The sequence below is a fragment of the Opisthorchis viverrini genome, assembly GCF_000715545.1.
Source record: "Opisthorchis viverrini unplaced genomic scaffold opera_v5_278, whole genome shotgun sequence".
NCBI lineage: Eukaryota > Metazoa > Platyhelminthes > Trematoda > Opisthorchiida > Opisthorchiidae > Opisthorchis > Opisthorchis viverrini.
Genome location: NW_008751938.1, coordinates 223,919 through 238,750, shown reverse-complemented (window position 1 = coordinate 238,750; position 14,832 = coordinate 223,919).

Below are 14,832 nucleotides of genomic sequence, written 5' to 3'. Positions count from 1 at the left end.
TATTCATGTATTTAAACGTTATTGAACTCTGTAATTTTGAGTTCCAGTCCAGGCCAACACTTTGTGTGGTACAAATGTTTTCAGCAAGAATTCTCCAGTCTTACCAGCACTAGTAAATCCAAACACAGCCACACTCAATCACATGTCCTTTAGATTTGTTACTGATGCTACTGTATAGCGAACTTCACAGGAGATCTTGAATCTTGAAGTCGAACAGGCATCTGTAATCGTGGATCCCATATAAGTCATTTTCCGTTATTGTATACAACGCACTAAACAAATCGTCGAAAGTGACCCCTTCCTTCAGCATACACTCCAAAGCTTCTGTTCTTTTTCTTGTTTGCGAGACTTCACAGAGTTGTCCTGAGTTTGTTCTTCAATTTATGCATCATGGTTGTGAAAGGTTTTGGGAAGGTTTTGTGAAAGATTTTTGGGGAACGGGTTGTAATTTGGTGAGGCGAAAAATGCTGGCCATACTTGAATTGGGTGCCATGAGTTTTTCGCGCATTCCTGGTTAGAACCAACTTGATACTCCTTGAACTTGGTTACAAGCCCTACAAGATGGGGCATACAATCGACCACAGTGTTAAACATGCGGTATTTTTGTTGCCAAAGTGCCCTGCAACATATGATTATCCTGTTATCGGTAATGATTGTTCGTTCAACTGACACAACGCGCGGATAAGCGTCTTTCATTAGCGCTGTAAGTTGAAGGTGATATGTCCAGGAATCTGTTCCTATGGTTATTCAACTTTTGTTTAGATAAGTCTTCAGCCTTCGGCAGTTTTTTCATTACTTACTTGCCGACAACTATATGACAGTCACATGTACTAGTGTATCGCAGGTGATGATATCCAACGTTAGTGGTATCTATATTAGAACACTACTCAATGCACACCTTCGCAGATCTTTTCACACCCAAGATTTGATTTAAGACATTACAGTGTCATACGTTGGATCTAGAAAAGCACGTGAGCAGTTGCTCCAAGAGGCAGTTCACTGAGAGGTCTCCACTACTGAAAGGAATTTAAACGACAAACTAAAGTGGATTTAGGGAGGTGGCTTTCTACGCTTATTGTCTCTAATTTATAGTTCTAATATTAAAGGAAATTCAGGAACCTCATGTGTGATGATCAGGACCCACTTCTTCAAAGCATTTTTGAGTTAGAAGTCTTTTAAATCTAGGCTTAGTTCTTTCAATAAGATCAGACATGAAATAGCGGGCTTGAAAAAGGTCTTGTATGAACATAACACGTTACTCATTTATTTCATCCACAGCCAACGACCGTTTTCGCACTTCTCGAGGGTCATCAGAAAAGTGCAGTCAAATGGTTTCTACCAACCTTAGGTTTTAATTAAACTCAAATGAGATATATTTCAACGGTTGCTCTTATTCCCACAGGAATTTTGCTCCGATGTAAGACTCAACCGATTCCTGCCGAGTATCTGGTTTGTGATGTATGAACATGTTGAAAAATATTATAGGTCACTTGTAAACTTCCGTAAAGGGGATCTCTTTTCTGTAAAGATGAAGTTTATCTTATCCATTATGTCAGTCAGTTTCAGTTGTTCGCTTGACTGGCATAGATTTGCGCATGGGTAGCTTTGCCTCCTGACCTCAGGCTGGTCTGGCGTGTGTGTTCACAGATATACTTGATTGCAACGCCCACCCACAAAAACCCAACCTAGAATACGATTACTGGAAATACTGATATAAGTAGTACATGACTCATTTAATCTCTGTTTGACTTGACCAGCTCCATTTTGTTGACCTCTACCCTGTGACATTCACGTAGAGCTTAGTTCTTCCAAAAATGTTTGAACATAAGGTGCCGAAAACCCGCTGTTTCGCTCAAGTTGTGCTAAACTGGTTGTCTGGAAATGGCATTGACTGTTTCATAAACACAGATTCGCTGTATTTAGATACCAGGCTTGCTGAGTTAGTATTTACTCCACCTTAATTTGTAAAGTTTCAGTGTTCTGTAGACATGGTAACTCTGATTCGACAAGTGTTGCTCTGTAGATAGAACCCACAAATGATGCACATCTTTGGTCTTATTGGGAATTCAGCTTCCGGCATCTGATATTCGAGGCGACCTTGTCTCTCTCGCACCTAGTATGTTGTTTACGCGGATAGTCGTTCTCGCTTACAGCAACGAACTGTCTGAAAGATGTCGGGTGGCGGATTCAACGAAGAATATGATTGGCTATTGGTTGAATACTAAAAGCCTACTGCGCTTAAATTAATCATGAGAAGGCGGATTATGTTCGGACAACGTTCCCGTTTCGTTTCAGCGGTGGAATCGACCGTTCTGCATCAAAAAGGTGTCCAAAAACTGTCAGGTTTCACGGGGTCTAAATTCAAGTTCGATACAGTTAAATAATGACGGAATATGTCAAAGTATGGTCACTGCCATGTGCGTCAGTAGGTACGATTGAGGGCTGTACTTAAGGATGAACGGAAGGAATGTTGTTCCTGTTGATCTTTCGTAAAAAACTCGTGCTGTGCCGTGCGAAGTCTTTCCGGTTTGCATGTTCGGCCTATTAACTAATGTGAAACATTGTACAGAATGTAGGACATTCGAGGCAAAACTTGATTCTTTATCCTGAACTACTACTGTAAACAGGAAAGCCGTTCTTCGCTGAGTTGTTTGTTAGCAAACACCAACCATACATTTACAGTTTATTAGACAGAAAAGTTAACATCTCATACGCACCTTATATTAAAAACACTGAAGATCATCACGCGTCTTCTTGAGCTTTTGTGGATATTAATTGACAGTCACGCGATTGTTAACGAAGGCTGCGAAGAAATCCCACAGGTTCTTTGATAAACCCCACCTTCCATTAGACGTGAGGCGCAGTTTCGAGGAAAAACATATACTACTAGCATGCTTCATCAGTAGTATCCTCCATTTTAATACTTCTGTACTGTATGATACAAAATGTGAGGCATTCCAGCACTGTACTCTAGAGAATTCTACGTGGTACAGGTTGCAGCGCTTTCAGAAGTTGACAGGTCTGATTCTTGAAAACAACAAACAAATACTAAGCAACGACCTTCTAAAGATCCCACCGAACATTACGTCCCTTGAATTCGAAGATTTTATTTTATTTATGCGTACTTAAAAAATCAGCCAGAACTGTGTAGTAGAGCTTCATATATCTTTAGAAAAGCGATTAACGAATTTTAGCCTTGTACTGCTGAACAAGAGTCAAGTAATATGGTCATCGAGTGAGAGAGAGCGTCCACACTTCACTTTCGAGTCATTCAGAATGATCGTCCATCCCATGACTTTCAGACTGGTGTCTGGACTGTCTGACTTTTGAGTAAGATGGCCAAATACAGGAAGGACTAAACTTTACCGCCGCGCTATATAGTAGAGATTCACACGGTGAGGTGCACAGTGATGAGAAAGTCAGCAAAACGTGGAACAGCGTTTCTTATGCTTCTGGTCCAAATTGGTCTCGGTTTTTCGGGGTAATTCAAAAGGAACAATTTACTGAAAAATTCTAAAAGTCGATGAGCAAATATAGCTTCCCTTGGTCACATTAGGCAGGCACAATCCACAAACATCTGTCAATCTTTTGTTTTACCTAAACCCAAATTTCAGAAATATACTACTCTTTTGCAAGCTAATCGGATTTTACGGGAATATCAACGGAATTAAAGCCTAATGTCTAGTTGAATTTTATAACCCCATAAGCAGCGTATTTCATTGAAAAAACACCCCATATATCGCACCAAGTTAGACAAGAAGCGGCCTTTATGATACGAATTAGATTAAGAAATATTATAAACGACAGATAGAGTGGGGGTTTATCTGTGCCTCCCGCTTAAGAATAAATTAATCACCTTTGTGGTTGCACGGTGGTGAGGCACTAATATCCACGCTGATGTTGCTGCTGTTCCTTATAAACATTATTTGCTTGTTCACGAACTGAATTTTTACAGGGAAAACACTCTACATTGAAAATGCTATAATATGTGCTCACTTACTTTTATCGGACTTCCAACTAGACTTAGGTATAATGTGGTGCAAATGTTGATTCACATTTTATATGGAAAACGGTTGTATCGGATGTGATATGTCCTACGTGTTGGAGTTTGACTCTGTGGCCTTGGTATTTTTTGCAGAATTAATTAAGATGTGAGTGCGCAGTATATAGGGACCATAGTTCGAATAGCATAGATAGACGGTACTTTGAGCTGTACATTTTCTTAACCGTATGAGTTGAGAGCTCTGGAGCAAAGTATATAGTTATAACATTATTAGTCCGATAATCAGGTACAAACTAATCTTCATATTAATAAATTGGATAATTTGTATTTTCGTTTAGAGCCATCGCTGTTCCTCAAGCTCTCAGCTGTGTGCACCCGTGCTGAGGATTGTCAGTAGAAATGCAAAAAGACACATGGGAATCATGTGAAATGTCTACATCCAATCAAATACCCGACTTTAGCCTGTGACGCGGTGTTTATTTAGGTTCCTTTCCGAGTACTCTGATCAAAATCGCAGCGTCAGCAAAGTTGTGGAGTTACTGGTTTGCTCAACCACCTGACGCAACTGCACCTGAAAATACAAATGTGTTTTGTTCGGAGGTAGACTCAAATCTACGATGAATAAGTGTGTGATGTATATGCGTATATCATCAGCTGATTCTATCACTGATAACTAGTATGATCACTGGTTTGATTTGAACAGGCCTTCCGAGTTACCGAGCTATGAGAGATTCGCGAATTACATGACTCCTGGCTATTCAATGCACTACCCATGGAGTGGACCGCCATCATCGACTGTTTTTGAGGAAGAGGAAGTTTTCAACTCATTGGTAACACAAGAGGACTGCTCTGAATAAGGACTCAATGGGGAACTATAGTAACGGAAGCAAAATCAGCTTATTCTTTTTGTGGCGCTGGCGTGGGCGATTTGGAGAGATTAGAAGTTAGGTGCGAAAAGAAATGATAGTGCATTGCTTCCTCGTACACTGCTGATGAAGCATGCGATTAGAGTCTGGTCTAGTGTTTAACCCCTCCCAGAGAATGTGATGGAACCGCTTCACAATGTTTGTTCGCCGTTTTTAAGGTTTAATGAACGTCCAGGAAAGCTCGAGAGGCGCATATGAGATAGTTACCTTCATGTCTAATGAGTTGTAACCGCTTGATTCGTGTTCACTGATAGACGAGCACGTAGCGAGGAGTTTTGATTCTCTCATTTGGTGCCGAGGACAGAGTACAGATGTAGGCTGCATGGTCACAGCCCTTAAAGACGGGCATTTGCGAGCTTTCCTGGGGGATTTCGGGAACGTTGCGGATGCGGCTAAACTGGGAAAAGTAGATGGTACTGAGGAGCATACTCTGGGACAGGGGTAAAGCGCCCCTGGGAGGGGCCCTGGCAAGATAGACTGGACTACCGCTGAGGAAGCCATTGCAGCTGCCGACCTCCAAGAGGCCTTGAGACGGTTCAGCGTGGCTACAATGGGAAGTGGATGCAGCCCAACTGTGTTCTCCGCCAGTGTACAGCAATGGTTAGATCATGCCAGGACTGGGAGGGGTGTCAAACCGACAGTTTATGTCTGAGCAGTTCGTCTAAGGTGAGCAGCCGCTTCTTGGTGCCAATGCATGCCAGGTATGACTTGTTTAGCCGCGCGTGTTCACCAAACTATAGGATGCACTCTTTCTGGCGTTGATCATTCGGACGACTTTGAATGAGCCATTGTTTTCACCAATATACGAAGTGGGTGATTGCCATCCAGAACAATATGTTTTGTCTACTTCAGTAGTGGATTGGAATCCCTAAGCCTGAGATGTATGCCGGAGCGAAATTTCATATATCCTGTCCTTTCGGTCGTGACAATTGAAATGTTTTTCCGGCTAGCCTACTGTTGGATAAAATGATGACGAGTTGGGAGTACACTAAGGAAATTAACTCACCGATAAGCAAACTCGCGGTTAGTAATCTGTTGGAACATTGGTAACTAGGGTGCATTCGGCAGTAGCTGATCAGGTGGCTGTTGATCAGTTTGGCGAGCTTAGCAATGAACTCGAAGAAGTTTCATCACTATTCGAGAAAACGTCATCGATGCGCTGTTGGATGTGTAGTTTTACTTTCTGTGTTTGCAAAGAGCAGCTTGAGACAAAACCTAATTGGCTATTGATATTCGGCCTTCATGGAGTCCGATTGGTCATTTCATGGTCTGTATTGCATTGTGGTTTGAATGTATTGCGCTCGATTGGCCCTGCTTATCACCATTACTTATTTAGGTTGATCCCTTTGTGATCTAACCTGCGCTGCGGTCCACCCTTCTGCTTTATGAATGGCTGGTGGTATCCTCTCTACCTTTAGTGGTTTACTGTTTTCTTCCTAAGTGATCTGTTCCCAACTTGCAGTTTGTCGTCATGAGCCTAGTTGATAGATTTGCTTGTTTTCTCTCTGTGGCGCCTACCTTATTTCAGCCCATTTGGTCTTCAGAAATGTTTACTGTTGACGAACGCTGCAAATTAATTTGCCTGTCAACATGGATGTTTTCTGTTTTATTTCTACGGTTTTCTCCTTTGATTACTTCTCCGGCTCAGGGTACGATAGTTCTGGATGTCTTTTTTCCTCAACGGATGATAGACATGATCAATCTCCATTCACATGATTACTGCCCCAGTAGTGGATCACCACGCCTCCATGAATTTGCTTTTTCTATGTTCTTCCTTGTATTAGTGTGCTGACGCGGATCCAGTAGGATCCGTGTCCTTCTCGGTCTTCAGGTACAGAGCTGAGCAAGAGAGAATTCTTTCCCCTAGGCGTAAACTTTCTTTCACTGAATCTGATTGACAGTTTCCTCCTTGATTGTCTCACGTAGTGTTTCCACAGCTGGATTTTGTAGATGACACTTCTTTTTTCCATTATTGTGAGTTTACTGTTTGGTTATGATGATGCTGTTTGCGGCACCGAAAGAGCACGAAAACTACCCTGCCTATTTCAAGAACAAATGTAACTTTCATACTGAAGTGTATGGTAGATGAAGGAATGCAGTACTCGACACTGCCCTTAAGTCTCTATAACCACAGAGTTTGGCCGGTTACACAGGTGGTCTTGATAGACAAGTTTTTTCCCGCAATAATTGTAAAGGAGAGAAGTATCGACTTGTTCCTATCTTTTAACGGTTAACTTCAATTAACAGCGAAGCAACGGGGTACCATATAAGCTCAGTCACTTTCGATTGCTTTCAATACTTCTCAGTGTCGGGCTTTTAGGCAAATCACACCCCTCCTTGAGACAATGCTTTTTCTGCGTCCCAAAGTGTCCCTCGGAGGAGGGTTTTAATTGAAGGGCACCTAACAGGAGCCAAAATGCACAGTTTTTGAACTGAAGTATTATATTTTAATTTGTAATCGGATGTCTGAGGCAAGTTACGCTAGGATAGGACAGCTTTTCAGAATGGTGCTTATGCGTGCTTGCGGCGGGCGACTAAAACACGGGGAAGCTTGTAATAGTTGTTTGTATTTGTCACCTAGGTCAGTATCAGATACTGTTTTTTTATCTTTCTAAAGCCAACTGAAAATATCGGCAGGATGACTTACAAAGAGCACATAATCTTACATATATTCCTCGCATGTATGCACATATTCACACACATATCTGTATTTTCTGATATATTCTCGTTGTTTTCTATGAACCTTGTTCATTTTTTGCGTCTTTCTGCACTAGATCCACAAGTTTTTCAAGTTGATTTATTTCATTCGGCGGTGTTGCGAGCATATTCAGGACTTGAATAATCATTTGCTCATTAGATTTCGGTCACAAAGGATTCTTTGGGGTGGCGCTTTTTATGACAAAAGTTTGCATCTCTGGAATTACCTGCACAATGAGTGAGGCTTCTTTTTGTAGAATTCCTTGGGGATGGGGGTGGGGTGGTTTTCTTTGATGAAAATTCTCACTGGAACGCTTTGGCATCTGTCCAAAACCAACACCAGGGAAAACCTAACTTTTTTCACAGTTATATAGAATTCCAAATCACTGTAGGCTTTCATGATTTTTATCGGTGGCCTTATGCGTTTAGGACGCCATGATAAACATTTTTGTGTGGCCCTATCAATTCACTTTTATTCTTTCCCCCATGATAGCGTTTTTTAAACAATTTATGGTTGTACGGCAGCGAGGCTTAAGTGCTAAGATCTTTCGTTGTGGTATCGATGATGATGACGCGGTTGTGCTTCGGACGTGTGTACGATAGATTTTTACACTAAGTAAAAAGTGTAGTTGATCTTCACCTTACAACTTTTCTAAAACTAAAGGTTGCTTGGCACCAAAAAAAACTGAGAACCCTGAAATTGTGCGTGGTATATGTGTTCACATTTCCTCTAACGACTGATGGAATATTTGGTGCGTAACAACAAGTCACCGGTTGCAGTTCAAGGTACAAGCATATGTATCCGTTTAAACTACTACTGAAAATGACGATCAAACGAAGCCCACACGCGAGTAGCAGAGCTCCATGTGTGATACTTTGAAACTGATAATACGAAACGCTAGTGAGTGCAGTCGTGTTAAGATTTGGTAAACAGGTTTTCCAAAGCGGTTCATCTGTGCATAGGACCAATTATAGTAAAAGCTTACAAAGTGTTTAAATTCGGACTCTTTGTGCCATAGATGAGTTCACTCATATGATGCCATAAGTCGGGACATATTGTTGCTGGGAGATCACTCGGTCTGACTGGTTCTGTCGAGCTGGACAAATAAGAAAGATCGTCCAGTCTAGCAACTGAGGGACCGGCTGCCGGGCATCCTTCAATATGGGTAAATGGATGTGTTGGTTGTTTTGACCTGGTTCAGAACGTTTGTCTAAATTTATTAGGAATGTCGCAACTAGTGGATTGATAGGATTTTCCTAAATCTTCTAAGGTCAGTACGGATGGCCGGATAATTATAAGATAGGATAGAGCCTTTACTGAAGGTGATTGCATAGCAGACGTCAATCCTGCCCTTTGAGTGTAATTTCCACCCACACAAAGAGCACTCTATATCAACACGACCTGTAATATTATTGGGGGCTGCCAAAAGCTATTTTTCTCCTTATTTCAGTCGTGGAAATAACGAGCCGATAAACCTGGAACGCCTAAAATGTTGGTGACCAAATGTCTCCAAGCTCGGTAAACAGATCAACAGCCATCTGATCCATTACCAATTACTGCACCCGAATTACCAATATTCCAACACATTAACAACACCTTAAATGAACATTGGCGCACTTAATATATTGCTGAAAACTCAGATAGTGTGAATCAGAACGGACTCCTTCTTGATTTATCTCCGCTGATCAACGCCAATCACACGCAACTGTAGCTCTTTGCTCGAGGAAAACGACGGTTATATTCACCCAACTTCACTTATCCGAGAAACAGTTATCACCGTACCAGTGTACGTTTACGTTGGTATAGTATAGTTAGTTTAGATGATCAATAAGATAGTACTGAATAGACCTGCTTTTACTTTTCTCTCCAGCAGAAATGCACATACATTGTAAGCTTCAAATCAGTGAGGTAAACGCATGCGTTTTGCCTTTATATAGACATGGAGAAACATATAGATAATTAATTAAATAAACATTTATTAAAAAATAAAACAAACGAGAATGCTCGCGGAGTTCCGAGGCAGATCAAATTATCCTTAGGTCATATATACGATACCTTTAATGAATCCTTTGTAAAAAGTCAATCCGCATAGCAAAACGGCTTTTGCCTTGGACCACGAAGTTGCTGCAATAGTGTGAATCATCAAACGGACTGGAGTTCAATTTTGCACGAATCAATGGAATGGACCAGATAGCCAGTCATTTGAAAAATAGCCATAATCGCCTGTCACTTATAATCTCTAAACGTAAGGCTGTTTTATGGATGAGTTGCATTTACTCTCCCTACTAAACAACAGCACCAATGAATTAGGCGAAATGAGGCATGGTGCAGAATTCGGCAGGAGTGGAGAAAACCCGAATAACACTGGATAATTTCAAAACCTCAGAAACAGTGTCAGTTCATTTTGATGGAGTAAGATATCCCAGAAACGACCCATGAGCCTCAGAAAATGTGGGTTCGGAAAAAAGTTTTACGTACTGGTTCACTTTTAGATTGGGGTGAGATGGCTGAAGAGTTGGAGTCGAGTTCACTAACCGCAAGGTTTGTGGTTCGAACCCCTGCCCATACCAATCGACTTCCTTTATCTAGTCTTGGACACCCTGGCAGTATCCCAGCCCTAATACTGATTTCGGATGGCAGATAGTTGCCGGGAGGGTGTTGCAGCCAAAAGATTTATCGTGTTCATTTTCACTTTCAGATGCTGAGCACAAATTTTTGTGACCTACGCACTTTGTAGTTAAGCCTCCAAGCTCATTCTCGGAATTCATCTTAGGAGTCATAAGTGTAATTGTCCAAATCTATGTTCTGTTGTCCAATTCAGTAGGGTATACCGGGGACACTTAACTGATTCTTGAATCTACGACCTTGAGATCAGAAAATTTCCATACGATGGTGAGCCTAAAAGAACTTACAAATGCACATGCTAGATATATGCACCGAAAACTAGCATGTCATACAAAAGCGATCGTAAGACAAGCGCAAAATTTTCATCAATCAAGGCCAACGGGCAAGAGTTTGCCTGCCATTATGTATTTCATGTCACCCACATAAAAAAACATCTGAATCAGTTATTCTGTCTAAACTCGCTTATCCCACAGAGACTCTAACGTGCCGAGTATTTGCACAGCGAAATCCGCTAAGTTGGAAGGCAAATATAAGATGCAATAGTGCGGTATACTTGTATCAACCAAGGCTAAGCAATCCTTTTTTCGACCGCATTCCTAAGTAATTTGTGTGCTAATAATTGTGGCTACTGATGCAAATGATGAGTAGTGTGCACATGTTATCATCTGTGTTCGCCTCAGTCCAGCTACCCCAGCCCGGGACCACAAAACTTAACCAAACTTTGACGAATTGGTCTAGTGTCAAAGTGTGGCATTCTGTGCAAATTAATCAAAACACTATTGTGAATTCTGGCCTAATCATTCAGCAAAACGTGGCGAAATTTCAAGTGAGTGTTTGCTCTAAGTCACAAACTAGTTAGATTTCAAGGCCCAACTCGGCTCGGATTTTGTTGAAGAGATTGACTGCCATATGGTGTATAATATGGGAACATCTAAAGTCACAAATCTAAGGTCACGACATGAAAAGCCTCCATACGAACAGTTTGTTTTCTAAATAGGAGTAAGCGCGATTACTGGGTAAACCTGGTGAGCCTTGGGAGATCGAAGCTAGTAGTAGAATGCCAAAATGTATCGCTGATTTTACGAACAATACGGATAACCAAAAGATTCAGCTCTGTTCAACTTGAGCGCGATTAGATAAATCAAAAACTAATATAGCTGTTGGTTCTTGATTTTTAATCTGTCCGCCCCAAAGATAGATCTGCGAGTGAAAAGAGCTGTACAGAAATTTACTACTGATAACCTATCCATGAATAAAAACTGCACTAATCCGTGGCCCAATAAACCTATATGGTGCTACGGAGGGGGTAACTTAATCCCCTTTTACAGTATTCTTTAAGTCGAAATTTTACACAAATACTGCCTCGGGTTTCAGAGGCGCGATCCAAATCATACTGAAGCATATTTTCTGATGTAATACATTGCTCATAAGACTGCTTAAACATCCTTCAAGGCTTCATTCCAGTAGATCATGTTGGTGGTAATGATAGATTCGTTTAGATCTACCTCCAGGTTGTAAATTTTGTTCACTGAGGAAATCAGACTTTGGCATCTTGAATATAGTGCTACCTGAAATGTGAAGCGTTTGTGTTTTAGATTTAGTTGGAGACTAGCATGAACAGGGGATACGGCTGGGTCTCCTATTAACGCTCATGTGATTTCCAAATGAGTATACTTCGCATGTTGCAAACAATTTATGTTCACCGTGTGAAGGAGTTCAGAATTTTTCGATCCATCGTTTTTTAATCACATGCTTATATTTTGTCTAACTCCATTTTACTCAGTAAAAGTCGGGGAACCTACTGCGTTTCACCAAAACCAAGTTTTCTCCAAGCTTGCAGTGGTGGTGCGAGTTATCAAAACCGAGTCATCAGTGGGAGTCATTTATCATTTGGTTAAATTTGTGGTACTGAACCATGAATAAATCATTTTTTAACTTAGGAATCCGGCGAAACTCTCAATTAGACGCTTTCAGTATAGAAAGCTGGTGGAATGGATATGTGATGTATTCCCATATGCTGGCAACCTTATTTGAACATTGGACAAGAGGCGTATGATTCTCAATTACTAGTTTGCGAAAGTAACCCTTCTATATAAAACGTTTCTACAAAAAATGAAAAAATAATTTCAGACCTAAGTTTTCCGCCAACTGGTATGCACCTTTTGCAACTAGAAACTTCTCAGACATCAGCCCTTGACTGTACCTGAATTGAATTGTAACCTGTGCATATTTTATATAGTATAAGTTTTTAAGACGTTGAAAGTGGGTCACATGATAATAGTTAAGAGTAGATTGTAGATTTACTTTGGAAATAAATAGTCTCATTGTATTGGATCCCTTCCTACGTTCTAGTCGGACTTTCTGTTTATCAGCTTCTGAAATCTGTTTGTACCTGAATCGAGATGCATTTATTCCTATAGTTCCTGTATACATACGTGTATATCACTGAATAACACTTGATTTGTGTGGTGGTGGCCAACAAATCAGTCTCTGTTTTGAACGATTACAAGCCATTTGAGCCTAACGGAATACGATGCTGCATGCGGACTTTCTCCCCAGCATTGTGGAATGAACGGGCAACAGCAGATCACCCCCAACGCTAAGGTACCGACGTAATACATGAAGCTATTAGATTTTCAGGACAGCTCTGCGGTAGCCCACACCGCACTCACGTACACACGTGTCCGCAGAAAAGTATCACCTCACCATCAAAGTAGCATTGGACTATTAGTCGATACCTTATCACCTATACAGTTAATGAAATTATCATTTTGGGGTCGCAGTACATTAGAAGTTTCATATTGTGAGACGGTGCAACATTACCTCAGTCTTATATTAACATTTGGGAGATAAGTCATCATATATATTGGTGGTTGGTCTTACTAGGTATGTGCGCCTGGATCTCTCACACGTCCACAAGTTAGAGTATGCACTAAGGGGATTGGGCGCTTTTCAAATGACTGTCTAGTTTTGCGACATCACAGGCCCCCGTATATTATAGAATACCATTCTTGCACAGACCTCTCTGTCCACCGCGTTAGTTGATTTCGTGGCGTCGATAATTTTGAACCCCTTTTTTAGCTGTACGTAAATAAGTTGCCTTCGGACAAGAAGTTCTCTTCGGTAAGCCTAACCAGAAACACCGGTTGCGCATGAGGCTAAATTCGATTTTCTATTCCACTCTTTCAAAGAACCTCGGTGCTCTTGACGAGGCTAGTAGATTTGTTCCGAAGATATCTGTAAAAATTTTGAAAGCAAATTCTGCCAGTAACCAAGTACGTGTGTAATGTCTGGTTTTACTGCGTTAGTTAGGACAGCACAACAACGAGTGAGACCGTAATCTTCGTATTTACGCTCCATTGATGATTGCTCCTTAAACATTTATCGAAGCTTTCTAGTGTTATGATGGTATTTTGAGTTGGTGCGTTCGGTTGAACACCAAAAATTGGGTTCGTGAACAGTTTACAGCCAAGGTTGCGCGAACCCGGATAGCATTCATTTAAATTCTCAATGATTTAATCAGCCTCTGCAAAAAAGACTGATAGCAGTATTTCAGGGAAATTTATGTTTTAGTCGAAGCTGCCTTTGGTCTACGAAGCAGAGGCCCTATTTAGTTGATATAATGCCATTTTAGGACGCAAGAATAAGGCGTAACTTCAGCAAATAACAGTATGTGGACTTTGAATTCGCGTTAGACTGATGTCACCGGGCTGCGCTTAAGACTGAATAAATAGCTGTCCACCCTGTATTATATCGTTTTCATCATGCGGTATTAGTTTGGAATAAGTGTTTCGCTGACTTTAGGGGCTACTACAGTTGGTATTTTCCTTCTTTATATTTAATCACACTAACAATTTGCTCGCAGATTAAGAATTGTTGACCTTCGTTGCACGTTCAGTTGCACAATAAAGCGTTTTAAGCGGTAGTAACGTAAAGTTTACTGCGACAAGCTTGCAAAGACGTTCCACCAGAAACCAACATTTCTAGGTCTTCTCCCTAAAGAGGACACGCAAAAAAATATTGAGCTCAAAAACTTTGCTGGGTGACTGCCGGACATGATAACCGGAACGTATGGCTTGGAGCCACAAACGTAAACGGCCAGCATTGTTTTGAGATGTTTGCGAATACTGGGCTTTCCATCGTTAATTTATGTCTGATTACAACATCAGACATTCAAGACCGTGTGTCAAGTCGTATCGTTGTTTATAAAAAACCCTAAAAACTATCTCAAGAGATTGATACGTGGTGTGGGTTGCAACCGGAATGTTTGCTTGTACGCCCTATATATATATATATATATGCCCAGGGCCCATTTACAAGCTGATCGTTCCCAAGACTGTAGTAAATCATTATCGCCTCCACTATCCAAAAATAGATTGTGAGCACTAAAGAGTGGTTAGCCTGAAGATTATTGCTGGCTCGGTCTTTGTCACATCAATTATTCGTCGCCTCACCATAAGTAGACATTTAAAATTTGAAAGAACTCCACGAAGTGATCAGATCGAATCAGGTCTGCTCCGTCAAACTTATTGAGTTACCTCGTATTCGAGTGTGCCGTATTTTGACCTCAAACGTTTCAT